The sequence below is a fragment of the Phocoena phocoena genome, chromosome 7 (genome assembly GCF_963924675.1).
Source record: "Phocoena phocoena chromosome 7, mPhoPho1.1, whole genome shotgun sequence".
Taxonomy (NCBI): domain Eukaryota; kingdom Metazoa; phylum Chordata; class Mammalia; order Artiodactyla; family Phocoenidae; genus Phocoena; species Phocoena phocoena.
Window position 1 is genome coordinate 34,804,031 of NC_089225.1, and position 23,545 is coordinate 34,827,575.

A 23,545-nucleotide genomic window follows, 5' to 3' on the forward strand; every position below is an offset into this window, starting at 1 on the left:
TCTGACTTGCTTCACTCTGTATGACAGACTCTAGGTCCATGCACCTCTCTACACATAATTCAATTTCGTTTCTTTTTATGGCTCAGTAATATGCCATTGTATATATGTGCCACAACTTCTTTATCCATTCATCTGTCGGACATTTAGGTTGGTTCCATGTCCTCGCTCTTGTAAACAGTGCTGCAATGAACATTGTGGTACATGTCTCTTTTTAAATTATGTTTTTTTCAGGGTATATGCCCAGTAGTGAGATTGCTATGTCATATGGTAGTTCTATTTTTAGTTTTTTAAGGAACCTTCATACTGTTTTCCATAGTGGTTGTATCAATTTACATTCCCACCAACAGTGCAGGAGGGTTCCCTTTTCACCACACCCTTTCCAGCATTTATTGTTTCTAGCTTTTTTGATAATGGCCATTCTGACCAGCATGAGGTGATAGCTCATTGTAGTTTTGATTTGCATTTCTCTAATAATTAGTGATGTTGAGCATCTTTTCATGTGCCTCTAGGCCATCTGTGTATCTTCCTTGGTAAAATGTCTGTTTAGGTTTTCTGCCCATTTTTTAACTGGATTTTTTTTTTTAATATTGAGCTCCATGAGCTGTTTGTATATTTTAGAGATTAATCCTTTGTCTGTTGTTTCATTTGCAAATACTTTCTCCCATTCTGAGGGTTGTCTTTTTGTCTTGTTTATGGTTTCCTTTGCTGTGCAAAAGCTTTTAAGTTTAATTAAGTCCCATTTGTTTATTTTTGTTTTGTTTTCATTTCTGTTACTCTAAGAGGTGGGTCAAAAAAGATCTTGCTGTGGTTTACATCAAAGAGTGTTTTTCCTATGTTTTCCTCTAAAAGTTTTATAGCGTCTCATCTTACATTTAGGGCTTTAATCCATTTTGAGTTTATTTTTGTGTATGTTGCTAGGGAGTGTTCTAATTTCATTCTTTTACATGTCCAGTTTTCCCAGCACCACTTATTGAAGAGACTGTCTTTTCTCCATAGTATGTTCTTGCCTCCTTTGTTATAAATTAGCTGCCATATGTGCATGGGTTTATCTCTGGGCATTCTATCCTGTACTATTGATCTATATTTCTGTTTTTGTGCCAGTACCATACTGTCTTGATTGCTGTAGCTTTGTGGTATAGTTTGAAGTCAGGGAGCCTGATTCATCCAACTCTGTTTTTTTCTTTCTCAAGATTGCTTTGGCTATTCGGGGGTCTTTTGTGTTTCCATACGAATTGTAAGTTTTTTTGTTCTAATTCTGTGAAGAATGCCATTGGTAGTTTGATAGGGATTGCATTGAATCTGTAGATTGCTTTGGGTAGTATAGTCATTTTCACAATATTGATTCTTCCAGTCCAAGAACAGGTATGTTTCTCCATCTATTTATGTCATCTTTGATTTCTTTCATCAGTGTTTTATAGTTTTCTGGGTACAAGTCTTTTGCCTCCTTAGGCAGATTCATTCCTAAGTATTTTATTCTTTTTGTTGAAATGGTAAATGGGAGTGTTTCCTTAATTCTCTTTCTGACTTTTCATTGTTGTTGTATAGGAATGCCAGAGTTTTCTGTGTATTAATTTTGTATACTGCGACCTTACCAAATTCACTGATTAGTTCTAGTAGTTTTCTGGTGGCATCTTTAGGATTTTCTATGTATGGTATCATGTCATTGGCAAACAATGGCAGTTTTACTTCTTCTTTTCCAATTTGTATTCCTTTTATTTCTCTTTCTTCTCTGATTGCTGTGGCTAGGACTTCTAAAACTATGTTGTATAAGAGTGGCAAGAGTGGACATCCTTGTCTTGTTCCTAATCTTAGTGGAAATGCTTTCAGTTTTTCACCATTGAGTATGATGCTTGTTGTGGGTTTGTCATATATGGCCTTTATTATTTTGAGGTAGGTTCCCTCTATGCCCATTTTCTGGAGAGTTTTTATCATAAATCGGTGTTGAATTTTGTCAAAAGCATTTTCTGCATCTCTTGAGATGATCATATGGTTTTTATTACTTAATTTGTTAATGTGGTGTATCACATAGATTTATTTCCATATATTGAAGAATCCTTGCATCCCTGGGATAAATCCCACTTGGTCATGGTGTATGATCCTTTTAATGTGCTGTTGGATTCTGTTTGCTAGTATTTTGTTCAGAATTTTTGCATCTATGTTCATCAGTGTTATTGGGTTATAATTTTCTTTTTTTGTGATATCTTTTTCTGGTTGTGGTATCAGGGTGATGGTCACTTCACAGAATGAATTTGGTAGTGTTTCTCCCTCTGCAATTTTTTGAAAGAGTTTGAGAAGGATCAATGTTAACTCTTCTCTAAATGTTTGATAGAGTTCGCCTGTGAAGCCCTCTGGTCCTGGACTTTTGTTTGTTTGAAGATTTTTAATTATGGTTTCAATTTCATTAGTTGTGATAGCTCTGTTTATATTTTCTAATTCTTCCTGGTTCTGTCCTGGAAAATTGTACCTTTCTAAGAATTTGTCCATTTCTTTGTGGTTGTCCATTTTATTGGCATATAGTTGTTTGTAGTACTCTCTTGTAATCCTTTGAATTTCTGCAGTGTCAGTTGTGATTTCTCCTTTTACATTTCTAATTTTATTGATTTGTGTCCTCTCCCTTTTTTTCTTGATGAGTCTGTCTAAGGACTTATCAATTTTGTTTATCTTCTCAAAGAACCAGCTTTTAGCTTTATTGATCTTTGCTATTGTTTTCTTCATTTCTATTTCATTTATTTCTGCTCTGATCTTTATGATTTCTTTCCTTCTACTGACTTTGGGTTTTCTTTGTTCTTCTTTCTCTAGTTGTTTTAAGTGTAAGGTTAGATTTTTTATTTGAGATTTTTCTTGTTTCTTGAGGTGAGATTGAATTGCTATAAACTTCCCTCTTAAATCTGATTTTGCTGTGTCCCATATGTTTTGGGTCTTCATGTTTTCGTTGTCATTTGTTTCTATGTATTTTTTAATTTCTTCTTTGATATCTTCAGTGATCTCTTGGTTACTTAGTAGTTCACTGTTTGCCTCCATGTATTTGTGTTTTTTACACTTTTTTGCCTGTAATTGATTTCCAGTCTCATAGCGTTGTGGTCAGAAAAGATGCTTGATACGATTTCAATTTTCTTAAATTTTCCAAGGCTTGATTTGTGATCCAAGATGTGATCTATCTTGGAGAATGTTCCATGTGCACTTAAGATGAAAGTGTATTCTGTCACTTTTGGGTGGAATTTTTTATAAATATCAATTAGATCTCTCTGGTCTATTGTGTCATTTAAAGCTTGTGTTTCCTTATTTATTTTCTGTTTTGATGATCTGTCCATTGGTGTAAGTGGGGTATTAATGTCCCATACTATTATTGTGTTACTGTCGATTTCTCCCTTCATGGTTGTTAGCATTTGCCTTATGTATTGAGGTGCTCCTATATTGGATGCATAAACATTTACAATTGTTATATCTTCTTCTTGGATTGATCCTTTGATCGTTATGTGGTGTCCCTCCTTACCTCTTGTAACAGTCTTTATTTTAAAGTCTATTTTATCAGATATGAGTATTGCTACTCCAGCTTTCTTGTGATTTCCATTTGCATGGAATATCTTTTTCCATCCCTTCACTTTCAGTCTGTATGTGTCCCTGGGTCTGAAGTAGCTCTCTTGTAGACAGCATATATATGGGTCTTGTTTTGTGTCCATTCAGTCAGTCTCTGTCTTTTGGTTGGGGCATTTAATCCATTTACATTCAAGGTTATTATCAATATGTATGTTCCTATTACCATTTTCTTAATTGCTTTGGGTTTGTTTTTGTGGGTCTTTTTCTTCTCTTGTGTTTCCCCCTTAGAGAAGTTTCTTTAGCATTTGTTGTAAAGCTAGTTTGGTGGTGCTGAATTCTCTTAGCTTTTGCTTGTCTGAAAAGCTTTTGACTTCTCCATTGAATCTGAATGAGATCCTTGCTGAGTAATCTTGGTGGTAGGTTTTTCTCTTTCATCACTTTAAGTATATCCTGCCACTCCCTTCTGGCCTGCAGAGTTTCCACTGGAAAATCAGCTGACAACCTTATGGGGATTCCTTTGTATGTTATTTTTTGTTTTTCCCTTGCTGCTTTTATCATTTTTTCTTTGAATTTAATTTTTGTTACTTTGATTAATATGTGTCTTGGTGTGTTTTTCCTAGGGTTTATCCTGTGTGGGACTCTCTATGCTTCCTGGACTTGAGTGACTCTTTCATTTCCCATGTTAGGGAAGTTTTCCACTATAATCTCTTCAAATATTTTCTCAGACCCTTTCCTTTTCTCTTCTTCTTCTGGGACCCATGTAATTCGAATGTTGGTGCATTCAGTGTCATCTCAGAGGTCTCTTAGATTGTCTTCAATTCTTTTCATTCTTTTTTCTTTATTCTTCTCCTCAACAGTTATTTCCACCATTTTGTCTTCCAGCTCACTTTTTCGTTCTTCTGCCTCAGTTATTCTGTTATTCATTCCTCCTAGTGTATTTTCCATTTCAGTTATTGCATTGTTCATCTCTGTTTGTTTGGTCTTTAGTTCTTCTAGATCTCTGTTAAACATTTCTTGTATTTTCTCAATCCATGCTTCCGTTCTATTTCCGAGATTCTGGATCATCTTTACTACCATTACTCTGAATTCTTTTTCAGGTACATTGCCTATTTCCTCTTCATTTATTTGGTCTTGTAGGTTTTTACCTTGCTCCTTCATCTGTGACATATTTTTTTGCCATCTCATTTTTTTTTTTTTTTTTAAATGAGTGGGATTTTGTTCCTGTTTTACTGGTTGTCTGGCCTGAGGCTTCCAACACTGGAGTTTGTAGGCTATTGGATAGAGCTGGGTCTTGGTGCTGAGATGAGGACCTCTGTGAGACCTCACTCTGATGAATATTCCCTGAGGTCTGAGGTTCTATGTTAATCCAGTGGTTTGGACTCGGAGCTCCCACTGCAGGAGCTCCCTCCTGACCCCGGGCTCATGAACCAAGATCCTGCATGCGGTTCACTCTGGGGTTCCTCCCATCTCCTTGGGCGTCAGAGTCCCCCACCAGCAGCCGGAAGGGGCCCTAGTTGTGGGGAGATGCTAACTCCATGTCTTCTCACACCTCCATCTTGCCTCCTCCTCAGATACCATCTGTTGATTCTCCATCTTGTACAGTGAGAATTTCAGCACTCCTAACACTTCCATACTCTGCTTTTCACCATGCTTGGGTACTGGATAAAATATAGGATACCCAGTTAAATTTCAATTTTAGATAAACAACTAATTTTTTAGTGTAAATATGTCCAACTCTGTATGAAACATATTTATATGAGAAAAAGGATATATATTCACTTGGAAAACGGAAATCTAGGTAAGTATTTTGTTAACTAGACTTGAGAAGGAGGAATTTATTGAGGAGATACAAAAACAAGACAACCAATTTACCTACATAATACCAAAGTGTTAGGAGTTTGGTGTACCAGATACTTCTACATTGGGCTTAGGAGATGAGGCCAAAATGGGGAAGACTGGTGGAAAGCTCTATCTAAGGAGCATCTAGACTCCCTGATCACCTTCCCAAATCTTCATAACCAGGCTAAAATCCCAAGTCCCACCCAGTAGAGGAAATGAAGTTTTCATTTCTGGCAAAGTTGATCTAGGGAGACTCTTAACTCAGGGAGAGCAAGGAAAATCTAAGCACAGGGTGTGGCCCTGAATTGGAAACAAGAAGACTAAGTGAAAGTCTATATTATGTACTGGGAGACTTCCAGCCCTCTTTTCCATTTTGGCTCTCAGAATGCTGATGGCAGCACAATTTAGAAGTAACCTAGGGAGTTCTTTTTCTGGGCTCAAAAGACTGGCTCAAAACAAAAGGTTTACAAAACTCTCATTAGGGCTTCTCAACTGAAATAGCATGGTCTCCATTTTATCACTCATGGTAAGAGCCATCAATCCACAGCTTTTCCTTTTTTTTTCCCAGACAGAGTTTTAGGATCTCACTCTTAAATATAAATTGCTGGCCAGGGAAAACCACACATTGAAAATCCCTAATATAGTAGGCAAAGACCAAAATGAACAAGTAGACAGGGGAGAGTCAGAGAAAGCAAATCTGATAAAGGAAAGAGAATAAAACTTAAAAAACAAAAAAGCTATGGGTAAAGGTCTCAGTAAGATAAGGTATTGCATTTGAAACAAGAACAGGGTACATTCACAAGGGAGCATCCCTTGAACAAGAAAGAATGCTTTTAAACTACAAAGAGAATACTAGAAACTTTAAAGTTAGTATGATGTTTGGAATACATATTTTAGGCAGTCTTCCCAGAAGTAACATCAAAAGACAAAAAGGTGAAAAATTGGAGGAAAAGTTAGGAAAATAATATTTTTTTGAAAAGATACTACAACTGTATAATATGAGTTCCAAAGAAGAGAACAGAACAAAACATGGGGAAAAATATGAATAAAGTAATGCATTTCCTAAAAGTGATAGACATAAGTTTTCAGACTGAAAAAATTCATAGGGAGCCCAGAAAAAAGAATCCATTAGAATAATACCAATACTGGAGAAATAAATCATGAAATTTCACAACACCATAGATGAAGAAAATAAATCCATAAAGATCTGAGAAAGTGAGGGAGAAAGGGAGGGGGAGCAGGAGAAGAGGCATAGAAGGAGAGGGGAGAGGAGAGAATCATACCACATAGTTCAAGTATTAGCAGCTTTTCAACAGAAGCATTGAAACCTAGAGAACAGTAGAGCACTGTGTAAAAATCCTGAGGGAAAGTAATTTACAACCTAGAATACTGTACTCAGCTAAGCTATCAAGTGGGAAGGCAGAAATAAAAATGTTTTCAGATATGCAGTATCTCAAAAATTTACTTTGCGTGCAACTGTTTTTCAGGAAGCCACTGAAAATGTGCTAGTAACAAGGTGGAGGAAACTAAGGAAGGGTAAAACATGAGATCTGCGACACAGGGGCCAAACAGAAGGGAGATGAAAAGAATTTCAAAATAATGGTGAAGGAATATCTTAGAAAAATTGTTTCTCAGCAAGTCCAAATTGGAGAGATAATGTTCTAGTGGATATTGAAAGCTTAACTGATGTGTTTGAACATGCTTAAGTGTACTTTTAAAGTTCTGTTTTAAAATTTGTGAATGAGCTAGTGTTAATTACTTATAAAGCAAAGCAAGCATAAAAAAAAGATGCAGTTATTAACTCCAAGGAAAACAAAACGTTTACAATGAAGGTAACATAATTATAGTATACTATCTGGCTGAACTCTAATAATGATTTATAGTCATAATGATGTATACATTAAATATTAATTAGATAAAAGTGGTATAACTAGAGTGAGAAGGTGGTGAGAAGGTAAGAGAGGGAGAGAGAGACAAGTGAGGGTTTGCATAGAGTCAAATCCACCTCTTCCATTATTGGAAGGCATTAGATAATATATAATATAACTGAAAAATCAAGATCTAGGCATATAATATTTTATTTATAAGTAAGGGGTAAATACCAGAAGAAACATTAAAAAAGAGATGAAAATGATTATTTGTGCTGATCAGGACTTTGGAATAGAGATAAATGGAGCAGAAGACAGCCTTTTTCTTTTGCTACCTAGAAAGGTATTTGATGTTTAAAATTATGTATATGTATTACTTTGATATAAGTAAGTGAACAAATGACAATATAATAAACAAATAAGCAGATGTGTTACATGTTCATTTCCTTATGGAAAGGAAGAGAATAAATAAATAAAGCCATATGAACCCAGTAAAGGAAAGTATCAGAGTAGCTACAGGCATGCAGACATGAACATTTAATAACTTAGAGGAAAGGTGATATATTTTTCCGGAGTAATACACATAGTGTAATTTGTAAGCTAATAAGAAATAGGAAGTGAAAAATGAATGTGGCAGTTTCCTTCTTTGTGCTCACAGCCCTAAGGGCTTTGTGGGGAGCAGCAGTAGGTTTGTGTGAAGGATTCTTGTTGGTAGTGGAAAGGCAGAGATACCACCAGGTTTCCTCTAGTTATAGGAGCCATAGACACTGATGACTCAGAGACTTGATGCACTGCATCCTTTTTCAACTTGGTTTTAAAAAGCCTAGAAAATATGTCACCACTGACATGAAAACAGTTGCTGCCTTTTGCAGACCATGGCAATTCTTTAGGACCTGACCATTTGGAGTGATCATCAAGCATCACAGAAAGACCTGGTTTTGTTTGGTAGAGTCTTGAGGCAAATGAAAATAACCAGAAGGAAAGGAAAAAGAAACTATATATTTTTTGTGCTTGTTATGGGATAGGCCTTAAGATACTTCCACATACTCTATGTCGTATGATCTTACCCAAGGCAATGGAAGTTTAATACAATACGGACACACATGTGGCAAAGAAAAGTAACTCTTAGATTTACTAAGAGATATCGCAGTTTTATTAAGCCAGTGCTGAGCTCAGTAGAATTCACTTTTTTTTACATGGTTAGTAGGATACCACTAGCAATGCACAATTAAACTACACTAATAAAATTATTGAGTCCAGATTAAGGAAGACAATGGTTTCATTGTACTTTGCCTGGGTCATACCACACTTGGAGTGTTGTGGGTTCTGGTCAAATCGGGGCACAGGCTGAGTAAGAGAAAAATGACTGTGAGGAGAATCAAAACCAGATAGTATGAGGGATATTTAGAAGAACCAATGATTTAAGCCTGGAGGAAGGAAGACTGATTGGAGCACATTATTGCTATTTTGCCACATTTTAAGTACGCCTGTGTAGAAGAAGGAATGCTTTTTATTCTGGATTACTTCTGAGACTGGAACTGACACACAGAAGATTTAGGAAGCACTTGAGGAGTGACTTCTAATAAGTGGTGAATGGTAGAATACCATGTCTCACAAATCACTTATTGACCTTCACTGGAATTGTTTAAGGAGCCACCAGATGATCATCAATTATGCACTTTGAGAGAGGATTCCCACCTTGCAATAGAGGTTGGACCAGCTGCAATTTAAAGACTGATCAGGTCTAATATTCTAGGTTCTTCTATATGTCAGTCTTGATATTGTCACCAAAACTGATTATTCAGTAAATAAATATTGGTCATCTCATGTATGTCAGGGGACAAAATAGACATTGTCCTACCTCCTGGAATGTTAAATCCAGCAGAAGGGCTAGTAACTAAGCAGATAATTGCATAAATAATTTTAATTGTAATGAACATTATGAAGAAGTAAAGAATATCATGGCAACATATAACACAAGATCTAATCTAGTTTAGAGGGAGAGGGAAGATTTCATTAAAGAAGTTATGTTTAAGCTGAGACCCAAAGGCTGAGTTAACCACTAGGAAACTACTGCAGATTCAGGGTCGAAGTTCAGAAAAGTGTCTTGGATTAGAATATTGCCATATTGAAACAAAAAATTCTACTTGAGCACTCAAGCAATGTTAAAAATGTCCCTTAGCACCTCCCTTAATTTTTGATGTGCTATTGATGTTGGCTGAAGTTTGCTTTTTCTGCTTTATGGGAAGTCCTCTTTGCTCACAGCCTAGGTGATTTGCTTTGGGTTCATACTTTGAGCACTTTTAGTGTGATTGAGTGATTTTGTTGTTGTTGTTAGCTCTGACTGATCCTAGGATCCACTACTGTGTATTTGTAGGTACTCAGATGAGTCAGATTCTGAATTATACCCACAGAGACAAGAGGGATTTCTTTCTTGACTTTAGAGCTAAAAATACTGTGGTTTAAGTACCACCTGCAAAACAAAGAAGTGAGTGAGGAATGGCTCTAGGAGTAAGTGAACCCATCCTTCTCCTGAGTGTATTTCAGAAACCTACAGAGTAAAATCTTTCATCTAAATTAAAATGGACCCTCACAAAACTTCAAAGAGTCTGATGATATGAAAGGAGTAGCCAGGGCCTATGAAGTGCTGGTGAGTAATTACAATCTGAGATTTATTGGTGACCACCCTTGTGTCAGTAAAAGGTTGGCTGATCAGAAAAAAAACAGACATTGGCTAGAGGGAGGACTCTTGAGCCACCCAATCTTTTGAAATTTCTAAAGAGTTTTCCAAGGGGAAATCTGACATTTGGACTTTCATGTGACATTGGTAGGTTAATTAGGACTGGGAGCTATGATCCATTATCTTAATTGCCTGTATCTTCTGCTTGATATTTGACCTATATACCAGGTGGCTGGCGACTTGTAACAGGTGAGTGAAGAATTTAGGGGGAAAAATCATAAGCATACTTTTTAGGAACAATTAGGTAATCAAGGCTAGGATTTTTAGGATGGAGCCTCCCTTTTCAACAGTCTCTTCTCTGAAATATGTCATTCTTCAAGGTCTTATAGCTTCCAGGAACATGGTATAATTTATTTTCAAAGATATGCTTGTTATGTTGGATGAGATCAAGAGCCTTGAGAGTGAAGATGACAGCCATGGAGAGAGAGACAAGAGAATCTGGCAGGAGAAATTAGCCCCAGCAAAATCAAAGTGGAAATTGGAAGAATAATGTAATGTTTGGCCAAATTACATAAATTATTCAAGTTCTTCATTTTCTGCATGGATTTTTCTTTTCTATGGAATGATTTTACAGTTTTAACTTTTAATATATTTTTATCCAAGTGGCTTTGAGTGGAAGTTTACCTATACAAGTCTAACGTTGTTGAGTATTTGCATTCTTCTGCATTTTTAAAGTTTGGCTACCCATTGATCGAATCTTCAGACTTAAATTAATGGTTGGAAGAATAAGGCACAGTTATTGTTTTTCCCCCTTACACACTTATCATTGTGGTAATATGCAGTATGTAATGTCCTTGGGCAAGGAAGCAATTTGCCTTGATATTTCATCAGAGCAAAATTATTTTTGATTAGGCATTAGTTACTTCTCAATTCTTCAAGGAATTTAAATCTCACTCTTGAATATAAAATGTGTATATTGAATACAAAAATATTTTGACATTCTTATATGAATGAAGTTTCTGATTCAAAGACTAGGTTCATACAAGGGTCATTATTTTGTTAATTTTTCATTACAGTGTCCAAATTGATGGGTGTGTATCAATGTAACACAGGATCCAAAGGCAAAATAAAAGTCTATATGCTCAATTCTAGCTACAACGCATTTCAGTAGTGCAGTGTCTGCTGTGTGGCAAGACTGAGAAAATTTCTTAATCAAATTTTCTATAAATCTTTGATGTCTGCTTATTTATTTTCTGAAGAGACAGCAGTCTCTTCATGTTTGATGTCCCAGTAGCCAGAGCCTGTTTCTGTTAGTTTGATTGTAGAAATAGAGGTGTCCTCACGGGGAGCCCAGCTGGATGTTCCTGCTTTCTGCCTTAGTTTCTTTCATGGTTGGCGAGAAAGGAGGAAGAAGAGCACATGATAGAATTGGTAATTGTTTGCACTACTGGCAGAGCCTCAGATGATATTTATTCTATCACAGTCACTTGCAACCAGAGAATTCATTTCTTGCAGCAGATGGAAGGTGGACAGCATGCAAATGCTTGGATTAAACACATTCTAGTGCTTTGAAACCCTGTCCATGTAACAGTGTTGTTTGTAGACCTATTTTGCTGCCGTTACAGTGGTGCTTAATTAGAATAATTAGTAAGAAAAACTAAAGTGATTTTTTTGGCTGTAGTTCCCTGCCAAATATTTGTATAGAAATCAGGTGACTATTAGGATGGAAGGAAAAAGTGCAAAAGTTTAAGATTTGGCCTTGTTTTAAGAACTGTTACATTTTAACGATTCTGGTAATGTATTCATTCAGTCTCTTAAAGGTTATGGGACTGATATTTCTCTACTTTTGTATGGAAGAGAATTAGATTGTTAGGGGATGCCACTAGGGAACTTTTGCTTAAGAGTTACTTTTGAGTTTATTCCTGGAAAGGAATGGAACTGGCAGGAACAAGGTCAGTTTTCTATTATATCTGATGACCATTTCCAGGAAAGTTTGGTTAGCCAAGCACATGGATTCTTGGTCTCTATTGTAAACTGCCAAAAGGGATGTCCCTCCCATGGAAATTGTTACACTTGTTTTTATAATATTGGCATCTGTAAGCTCTTCATGGTACAAGGAATAAAATCTTGAGAAGGAGACTGAAAAGATATATATCCTGAGATCCAGCAAATGGAAAACACTCTCTTCCACAATTGGAAGGTCTAACTCTCCCCAATTATGTATACTGGATGGTGGGAAAAATCATTCCACACAACATTGTAAATCAACTATATTTCAATAAAAATTTTTTTTAAAAAACTTAGGGAGTGGAGACACATAGTACTGTTAAATGAGAAATCAAGTTGTTAAACAATTTGAATTGCAAGATCCCAAATAAAATTTTATTTAGGTATATGTGCAAAGAAAAGACTAGAAGTAAACTTATCAAATATAAAAAGTAAAAAAAAAAAAAAAAAATATCATTCCAGAAGTCAGAGAGGTTTTTTGTTTTCAACCTTCTTCAAGATCTCTGATGAGACTGGACTTGATTTTAATTCATGTATTCTAATGTAAAATGATCAAAATCAGTAATTTACATAACCATTAAACACCGGAGACATTCAAATTAGAATAAGAATGGTATTCATTCATTCAACAGATATTTATCGAGCACCTTGTAAGGGCCAGATACAGGTATTTGTGAGAAGAAGTGAGCAAAATAAACATATTTCTGCTTTCATGGAACTTTCACTTTAATGAAGTAATACAAATAATGGCAACATGTTTTGAAATGCTGTACTTTATGTTACAAAAGGAAAACTTTGGGGTAACTCTCAGCAGGTCGTGCAGTAAGATATTTTGGGGATTTAGGGGGATGTGCTTGTGTTGATCCATGCACCAAGTCTGTTTCTGATTTACTTGTGATAACATTAAGCATTTTTTAGACAGGTGACAGATTTTGTTTAATGTTGGGCCCTACAGTAATATTAATTTACTTACAAAGGATTTAACTTGTGCCAGTGACTTTATTTGTTTGAATACCTAAGCTGATCAGTTGCAGTATTAACTGAATTCCTTTCCTGGGCTTGTAGAATTTAGAATTTACTAGAGACTCATAATCATGAGTCATGCAAAGATATATCAGCTTGCTTTTTTTTTTTGCGTTACGCGGGCCTCTCACTGTTGTGGCCTCTCCCGTTGCGGAGCACAGGCTCCGGACACGCAGGCTCAGCGGCCGTGGCTCACGGGCCTAGCCGCTCCGCGGCATGTGGGATCTTCCCGGACCGGGGCACGAACCCGTGTCCCCTGCATCGGCAGGCGGACTCACAACCACTGCGCCACCAGGGAAACCCTCAGCTTGCTTTTTTAAAATTTATGCTCTTTAAGAAGATACAATCAGTGACTTTGCATCCATTCATTGTAGATACTCTTACTAATAAATATGGAACTTATTAGTCATATAGTTAATATAATTAATTTGTTTCAGGTCTCAAATGAGAGATGAAGTTTTGATAGCTTGAGAGCATGGCAACCTTATTTTTGTTCCATTTCCAGATGTTATTACTATTTAGAGTACATGTGACCATGATCATTGGTATTTTTGTTTATTTTTATGATAATGTTTAAAAAGCATATATATTATGCCTGTGTATACAAAGTGTAACAACTCTGACAATTATATGGTTCCTGCAATTATTTTAAGCCAGAAATACTCCATATGTTGTATTATAATAGTAAGCCTTTGATTAGTTGTTAGCTCTGCTGCAACTAACTATTTTACTAAAATAAAATATCAAAGGTTGTGAATGATTTAATTTTTAAAATAAATTAGAAAGGATTCATGTTTATCTTTATAATAATCCTGTTAATGATTATGCATTATATATTATTATAAACTTTCTTGAGAGGAAGAGAAAGAAATGGAATTGCTCATAAAGCTGAGTGTGCCTCATGGAGGGGGTTGAATATGTGACTTGTATTTGTCCAGTGTATGTGATGGAAGCACGAGTGATAGACTTTGGCCCAGGTAGACTAGAAAACCAGTAGTAAAAGATCTGCTCCTCTGACTGCCCAAAGCCCCTAGCTCCATAAATATACTCTCATTTTACATTGTTCTGAAATTTTTATTTAAATAGTTTGCAGGAAATAGTCACTATACAGACTCAGAGAGCAAATGGCTGGGAGAAAATTTTTCATTGCATACAGAAAACATTTAATTTACAAATTTCAAACCCTCTCTGTCTTTATTCTTTAACCACCATATTTACCTCTTGATTTACATAAATTTCATTGTCTTTTGGTCCAATGGTCTTGTGCCTTTATTGTAAGCTGTCTCAAATCCTTTTTGGGAACAAGTTACTTATTGTTTGTAACAGTTAAAGACTAGTTGGGAAATCAGAAAACACTGTGTTTCAAATAGGTGGCGTTTACTACAGATAATTAGTAACATAGGTGACAGAAGAGCTAAAAAGGCCAAACAAGGAAAAGTGGAGACCCCCACATTAGCAGCAGCAGTAAAGAGCTACCATGCCTGGGTTTAAAAGGACTGGATGTGTGGAGGAGGTGGTTTACTGGACCTTAGGTGCCAAGGCCATCTGGTATACCTGTCTGGTAGAAGCTGCAGCAATGCATGCCACCAGAATTACTGCTTGGGAAGAAAGAGGGGAAAATTCCCTATTTCTCCATTCTTTCTCCCATGCCCTCACCCCTAATCTGTTGCCAATACCTTCTTTTTTTTTTTTTTGCGGTTCGTGGGCCTCTCACCACTGCGGCCTCTCCCATTGCGGAGCGCAGGCTCCCGACGCGCAGGCTCAGCGGCCATGGCTCACGGGCCAAGCCGCTCCGCGGCATGTGGGATCTTCCCGGACCGGGACACGAACCCGTGTCCCCTGCATCAGCAGGCGGACTCTCAACCACTGTGCCACCAGGGAAGCCCCAGTACCTTCTTTTGACCAAACCCTGCCAGAAACCAACACACACAGAACCGGGTAACACAGTTTGCAGAGGTCAGTCTCCCTGTGACACAGAACAGAAGAAGGGTGAAGAATGGATCTGTAAGCAGACAGACCAGAGAAGAAGATATGGGTCAGTCAATCAATACAAATAATCTTTTATTCGTATTCAGATTTTCCTTCAGAGAAAATAAACTGACAACTGCTAATAAAAGCATTAGTGCAGTATTTCTTGATTAGCTTTCAGTAATCTTCAGGTCTCAAATTATCAAGAGGTAAATGTCAGCTTTATTTATCTATTCTTTAACATAGCATTTTGTTAGCTGAATGTAAAACCCAGAAAATGGGTTACTGGGAGAACTTGTGTTAACTTTCCTTTTTTTCCTGCAAATATTTAGAGAAAAGTTACATGGGTATTTGGTTAAGTTAATCTAAATTCTACTTAGAATCTGGTTTTTTTTTTAACAGATAATCATCACAGCACTATAAATTTATATCTACTAAGTTCACAACTCTAAGATTATTAGATATTTATTTTCAGATAGAAATCAATTAGTTGGAGTTAGAACGTAATCTGGAAAAGAAAGAGAAGTATGTATAAAACCTGTCTAGATTTGCAAACTTCTTAATATGGTGTATGTAACAGGGCATTAAGTAGCTGTTCATGTCTAGAGATTTCCAGAATGGAAAACATGGGTGTTAGAATGATGTTAAGAGCCTATTTATAGGGAAAAGAAATACTTCTTACTACATTAACAAGAAAAAATACATCCTACAAAATATTTGTGATATGTAGAGTTTTGGTAAAATTTGAATGATTGAAAATGAACCTTGGGCTTCCCTGGTGGCGCAGTGGTTGAGAGTCCGCCTGCCGATGCAGGGGACGTGGGTTCGTGCCCCGGTCCGGGAGGATCCCATGTGCCGTGGAGTGGCTGGGCCCGTGAGCCATGGCCGCTGAGCCTGCGTGTCTGGACCCTGTGCTCCGCAGCGGGAGAGGCCACAGCAGTGAGAGGCCCGCGTACTGCAAAAAAAAAAAAAAAAAAAAAAAAAAAAAATGAACCTTGGGTAAATGTCATGAAATTCAGTGCAAAGATTTGGAGACCCATGCAACAATTTTCTTTAGATAATTAACTTGCTTAGGAATTTGGTTCTATCCAGATAGAATCCCCAGATCTTTTTCACTTACTAAGAAAAGACTGTGCCCTCATGCCTTTAAAAATGGAATAAAGCATTAATACATTCTCCAGGAAGATGGATTTTTTTATTAGAATCAAGCTAGTTTACTAATATTATATTAAAGTAAAATTCCAACCACAGTTGATAGAATAAAATAGTCTTATTCTCTTACCTTCTTACCTTTTTTCTATCTTCCTTTTTGCAACCCATATACACCCAAGAAAAAAGTTAATGTCTAATTTAAAGGTAGTGGACAGCAACTTTGGTAACCATAGGTTTCTTTGCAAAGAAAAGTTATTCTTGACATTTAGACTTTTTCTATTGAATACTAATACCATGCAAGATCATTCACTAGAGAGTATTGGAATTCTTCCATTCTGGTCAGCTTGTACTATGAAATGAGAATGATATTAGTGTCTATCTCATAATGTTGCTATGACAGTTAATATTTGTAAAGAACTCAGACTAACACTTGGCACAGAGTAAATACTAAAGAAGTTATTGGTAAATCAATCAGTCTCTGTTCTTTCCATGCTATATTAATTCCCATCTCCATTCTAGAGTATATAACATTCTCTCTGCTTGGATTCCCACCCCTCTTTCTATTCATCCAAATCCTGTGATTCTTTAAGAACTTGTTCAGACCCCACCTTTTTAAGCCTTTTGTGACAACTCCAATCTCTACTGACCTCATTGAGGGTAACTCAGTGTTAACCCTTAACATTGATTCTTAACCAGGGGAGGGCATTCGGATTCCCTGGAGAGCTTTTCCAAAATATATATCCCTGGGCCCACACCACAAGAGTTTTTAGATTCAGGGAGTCTTGCCTGGCACCAAAACATGCACATTTTGATAAAGGTGTCCAACAAAACTGATACAAGCCTAGTCAATATACCCTGATAATAATTATCTCTTGTTGTGGGTATGTGAATTATCTTTCTCAACGAGATTGTAAACTTCTTGAAGACATGGACCATGGTTTGTTCTTCTTGTGTATCTCGGTTTGTTCTTCTTGTGTATCTCCCCATAATGCTGGGAACATGGCCACTGCTGAAAAACATTCCTTTTTCTTGTTTGACTACAAGATCTCTGAGAGTGGGGCCCAGGCTATGCATTGTCAAAGGATGTGGAGGGACAAAGAGATCCACAGTGGATCATTCAACTATTGTCACAATTAATGCTGTGTAATAAATAACCACAAAGTGACATACAACAATAAGCATTTGTTGTTTGTTTTTAGAGTCAGCAGGGATAGGCTAGGCATCTCTACTGATCTTACCTGTGCTTACATGTTTGGGGGTTGGGCTGGGCCCACTTAATTGTCTGCACTTCAGCAGCTCAGTCATGTATTGGTGAACTGGCTCTGTTTCATAAGACTTTGATGTTCCTTCTGGGACCATCAGGCTAGTTAAAGTGAGTTTTCTTCTGAAAATAGTGGAGGACAAAAGGACAAGGCCAGATGCAAGAAGTCCATTCCAAGCCTCTATGTGCAATGGATTGGCCAAAGGAGAAGGAGAGTACAGCACAGTTTCATGGCAAAACTGTGGACACCGAAAGATGGGAAGAAGTGGTGTCATTTTCCCAAACTACCACAGTGGAGCTCTCGTTCATGTCTCTTCTGTGCAGAGCCCATTCTAATGCTTTACTGAAGGTCAATTCTTGTATATAATCCCGATCAGGATGTCTTTAAAACAGCCTTACCACCCCTTGAGTAAGCAAGCCAGTAATCTTTTTTGGAGGAAAAAAAGTTTCAAATAAACAATCACACTAATGCCACTTCATTTGCCATTAAATAGAAAAATATCAGCTTCTATTTCACAGACTTGACATCACCCAGATAATATGTCACACTTCACTAAACTAGAACATCAAATGCAGAAAACAAAATGTCTGTTATTCAATAAGATTATCTACTACTTGAACAAGGTTCGTGGAACTGTCAACATGATGTGTTTGAATTCAGGAAATTAAACCAAGAACTGTGACTGGAAAATGTTAAAAACATCACAAATTTGCTTTGAAATGATACAGCAGCTTTTCTTCACTTGTGATTTGACCACTGGTTCCATCTTTATTACCTGTGGTGTTGCTTAGTGAACTGTTGCAAAGCAACCCGTGCAGTCTATCGTGGAAGTTCAATTTAGTGTTGCCAGAGAATCATCTTGGGGCTGAGAGTCTGTGCTAAGTTCCTCGGCTTCCAGCAAGGCCATCTCTTTGTCTAAGGGATCTTATCTCCTAAAGAGCCAGGGAATTATAATATGGTGTAACAATCATATAATTTATGCTTTTATCTATCTACCTACCTACCTATCTATCTATCTATGTATGTGTTCATCACCAAAATAATAGCTAAATTACTGTGACCATTTTTCTGAATTAATGTGCTCATTTTCCATATCCAATTCTTTATTTGTTCTCAAGGTAGGTACTTGATTAACTCCTGGTGAGAGAGATTGGTCAGCAAAACAAATATTACATAAACTATAAGAAGGAAAATTGCTTTCCAGTCCTGCTTTGTTCTTACTCTGTCATGGGATTTTAGGCAAATCACTTAACTAATCGATATTCTTATCAATAAAAGCAGACAATCTGTTTATATATCAGTAGCAAGTGTTCTTGCCTGTATAACCAAATAATAGATAAAGGGTCTAAGGTAAACTCTGGGTCAATCAGATTCAGATATATCTATATCTGTGTCTATATATCTATATATATTTGTTTGTATAGGAGAAGGCAATGTAGAATCACCCTGTATGAGTAAGTTTATCTTTTATTAAAGGTGTTATGCTAAGCTTTGCTTGGATTTCCTTTCTAAGAGGAAGGACATTTACTTGTAGGATAAAGAAAAGAAAAGGCAGCACAGAGACACAAAGATGTGGGCTTATGCAGTGTACCTAGTAGAGTTCAGTTTCATCACCTTGCAATGATGGAAAAAAATAAATGATGCAAATTGGAATTTCGATACAACCAAAAAGTTTGTTTTGAGACTTTCTAATTGCTAGAGAAGAGAAACGCTGAGAGAGGCATAATAAGCTCATTCTCTGATAAGGGAAGACATTTGAGATTTTTACATGAGTGTGATTTTGATGAAGCCGAGAACACGACCATTTTCCTGGAAAGTCAGGAGTGCTAGCATTCCACAGCATTAAGGACCATCTCCCTCTTGCACACATGCAAACATATATGACTAATTCGTCTCTAGGCAACACAGGACCAATAGGAGCAGGCTGGTTACAAAGCTAGGCCCTCAGGTGAGTGGAGGTTAAAAGCTCAATGTCATTTTCTCAAATGGAAAATTCTGTGTAACTAACACTGTAGTCTCTTGTTTAGTCACAAAGAAGGAATAATTGCTTTGGAATTTGGAAAAAAGATCTCATTTTAGTTGCCGTATGTACTTTTTGGTATAGCTTTGTAGCTAGCACAACTTGCAGCAAAGAAAATTTAGCAAGCACTTGGAGAGGCTAAGCTGGTCCTAGAACGACATGTAATTAAGAGAAGTTGGCTGGATGGTTCTATAGGAGGATGAGAGGAACAACAGCTGTCCTTGCACATGGGACCAGCCCATATTAACCTTGGGGGAAGTGGAGGTTATAATGGGAATAAAGCCAGTGGCAGAAAATTAATTATTTCAAAATGTTTGTTTTCAACAGAGTTTGAATCTTGGTGTCTTGTATGTGGATACATAGGCAATGTTTAGAAAAACACAATACTGTGAATGTTTAATAGCCAAATGAAATCTTGATGTCAAAGCTGCTCATATGTACATGCATTTTTAACTTGATTTGACTGCTATAGTGAGACAAGCCAAAATTGAAACACAGTTGTTTTCAGGACTTAGAAGTTCAAAAATTCAAGCAGCATGGTATTGTCTTAGGATGAAGTCATTCCTGTAATGGCAAAAAGGAGAAAGCATGGAAAAATAGATCATTATTGCCTAGATTTATAATTTGATGTTCATGTATTGCAAACATCACCAATATATTCAACAAGAAAAGGGAATAACATATTTTTCAGGAGACACCCTGTGTAAGAGGAATAGTGTTGTATTTAATTTGCATATAGAAAAATTGGGGTCCTTGTTTCCATAACAAGATAAATTGTGCCTAAATATAGGCTAATTGGTGATGCTTAGTGAGAACATTTGATTGTGTGACTCATGCTTTTAACAAACAACATTTCCCCTATCAGAAAACTAGCCTGAGACCTTCCTATTGCTGGGAATGTGTTTAATTAGATGACAGGTTTTAATTAGATAGAACTGTTCGGCCTGTTTACTCTTGGTCTTATCTCTCCATGAGCCATTTCCCCACAGAAGGATGCAGTAGCCATAATTATTCCAGTCATCCTAAAGAGAATGTTTTAAAGTACTCTAGTTAGCTGTCAAAAAGAGAAGGCTAATTTCCAGTTATGAGAGTATTTTTCCAGTGGAAATCTTCCTTTCATTCTGGGTAGAAATATTTGTGTCTATTTCTAGCTTTATTAGCCTCCATTTTCTCTTTCCTGGACAGCTAATTTCTCTTGGAACTGTTAAAAATTAAAGGAATTCCTCAATTCCAGGAATGTTTCCAGCTGTTTTTAGCTCTAGCCAGACTGTCTACATTACCTAAACAAGTACCTAAGGACATGGCACATGTAATAAAAATTGCCCAGCAAAAGCATAATGGAACCAAATAATTTGGAAGAATTTCCCATAATATATGGAATTTTAATAGATGTAAAGTAAAAAAATCAGTGGTCAAATATTTGAAGAATTACGTGCTAAATGAACAAACTTCTTTACTTAGAATCTATCAGGTTATTTACTCTACTGATAGGTATAATCTGTTTGGCACCAGACTTCCAGATCTTTCTACCTCTGTGGTATTTTCATGGGAAGAGGAGGCATGGGGGTGATAGGTTTTCATGTGAGTAACTGGTAATATCACACTTTTGTTTTGTTTTCTTTGAAACCAACACATGACAATATCCTCCCTCTGTGTCCCCTAGTAAAATGTTTTAAAGTCTCTGTGTTTCCCACTGTAAAGGAGAAAGGAGGCTTGGGTACATATGATTCCCAGCATATGCTGGGCCTTAGTTACTTGTCAAAATAAGTCGGGCACATGGGGATGCACAATCTCTAATTTTTGCCCCTCATCCTTTATTTTTTAGATTGAAATAGTCATAGCCCAATGGGCTAAGAACTGTGTTGTAAAATTTTAATATAAAAAAATTGTACATAAAAGTATAGTGCTTGGGCTTCCCTGGTGGCACAGTGGTTGAGAGTCCGCCTGCCAATGCAGGGGACGCGGGTTCGTGCCCTGGTCCCACATGCTGTGGAGCGGCTGGGCCCGTGAGCCATGGCCGCTGAGCCTGCGCGTCCAGAGCCTGTGCTCCGCAATGGGAGAGGCCACAACAGTGAGAGGCCCACGTACCGCAAAAAAAAAAAAAAAAAAAAAAAAGTATAGTGCTTATGTGTCATTGTGTTAAAATTCTAGTGTATATTATTGAACTATCTAATTATTTCATAGGTACATACTAAAAAGTATAATCCATATAATATTTGACTTTAACTCATGTTATCTCATTTGCTAACCCCTAACTCAAGCTCCTATCATCTCTTTCCTGGACAATTGTAATCACCGGCTGCTACTCTCCCTTCTTCCACCCATGTCTGACTACAGACTATTCCTTACTCAGCAGCCAGAGTGACGCATTTAAAACGTACGCCAGATCGTATCCTTCTGCTGCTTCAAATCATCAAATGGTTCCCAGGGGTAGGGAGAATTCAGAGCTGGCCCCCAAGATTCCTGCCTCCTGATGTGCACACTCCATGTGATTATTTGGAAGAAGAAGCCCTTGAACGTGATCAGGACTTGTAAATATAATGAGATTTTGCTCTCAGGATTATTACGTTATAAGACAAAATGAATTTTGCGGTGTAATTAAGCTCCCAAATCAGTTGACTTGAGTTAAATAAAAGGGAGGTTATCCAGAGTGGGCTTGACCTAATTGGGTGAGCCCTTTAAAAGGGTCCAAGTCTTCCCAGAAATTAGAGGAATTTGATGTCAGTGAGATGCCCTTCTGCTGTGCTGGAAGAAAGGAGCCATGTTGTGAGGGGGATGGACATTGGCAGAGATTTGTGGGCAGCCTCTAGGAGCTATGAGCAATCTCTGGCTGATGTCCAGCAAGAGAATAGGGATCTCAGTCCTACAGTCGCAAGGAAATTAATTCTGCCAACAACCTGAATGAGATAGGAAGAGGATCCCAAGCCTTAGATGAGATCATAGCCCATGCTGACATCTTGATTTCAGTCTGGCGAGACTCTGAGCAGAGAACCCAGCTGTGCCACGCCCAGACTCCTGGCCCACAGGAACTGTAAGATAATAAATTTGTGTAGTTTTAAGCTCTTCAGTTTGTGGTAATTTGTTACAGGGGAAACTAATACACTTCTCTTCTCCCGCAGATGAAAATGTAAATATAACTTTAGTAAGGATTTTGGATTTTATTCTGGTATCCAGCCCTGACTCTCTCTGTTACCATCTTCTATTCTGTCCCTTCTTCACTCTGCTGCAGCCACACTGTTCTCACTGTTCCAGAACACTCCAGCGTGCTCCTGACTCGGCACCTCAATTCTTATTGTTTCCCTTCCTGGAGCCCCCTGCCCTGGATATGCACAGGACCTCCTATCACCCGTCATTTAAGTTCCTGTCAGAGAGCTCCTCCTTGACCACCCAGACCAGTCAGGCTAGGCTATGTTTTGTTGTGCCAACAAACAATCCCCAAAGCTCAATGATTTAAAATAACAAAAGTTCGCTTTTTATTTTCCCTATATGTTTAATTTGGATTAGCAAGAGGGCTCTGCTCATCATGGGCTTGAGAGACCCAGGCTGATAAAGGCACCACTATCTTGTAATGCCACTATTTCAAATTTCTTTTGATTAGTGTTAGCATGGTATGAACTTCTCCATCGCTTTACCGTTTTTTCTCCAATCCCTTTACTTGTATCTATTTGTGTCTTTATATTTAAAGTGGGTTTCTTATTTCTTGTAGATAACATATAGTCAGGTCTTGTGTGTGTGTATTTTGTGTTTTATCCGCTCTGTCAGTCTTTGTCTCTTAACTGGTATATTTAGGTCACTGATGTTTGAAGTGATTATTAATGTAGTTGGATCAATATCTATCATATTTGTTACTATTTTTTATTCATTGCTTTTCTTCCTTGTTTGTTTCATTTTGGGGTCTTCCATCTCTTTCTGCCTTCTCTGATTTTAATATATGACATTCTCTTAGCATGTCAATTATATTATTTTTAACTCTTTTAGTGATTTTCCTTTAGTTTGCAATATACAATTACAACTAATATAAGTCCACTTTCAAATAACAGTATATACCACTTTGTGAGTAGTACAAATACATTATAGTATTCTCTGTTTCTCCCTCCCATATCTTATGATATTTGTCATTAATTTTAGTTATCCATAAGCTATATTACCAAATACATTGTTGATATTCTCATTTTGAACAAACTGTTAT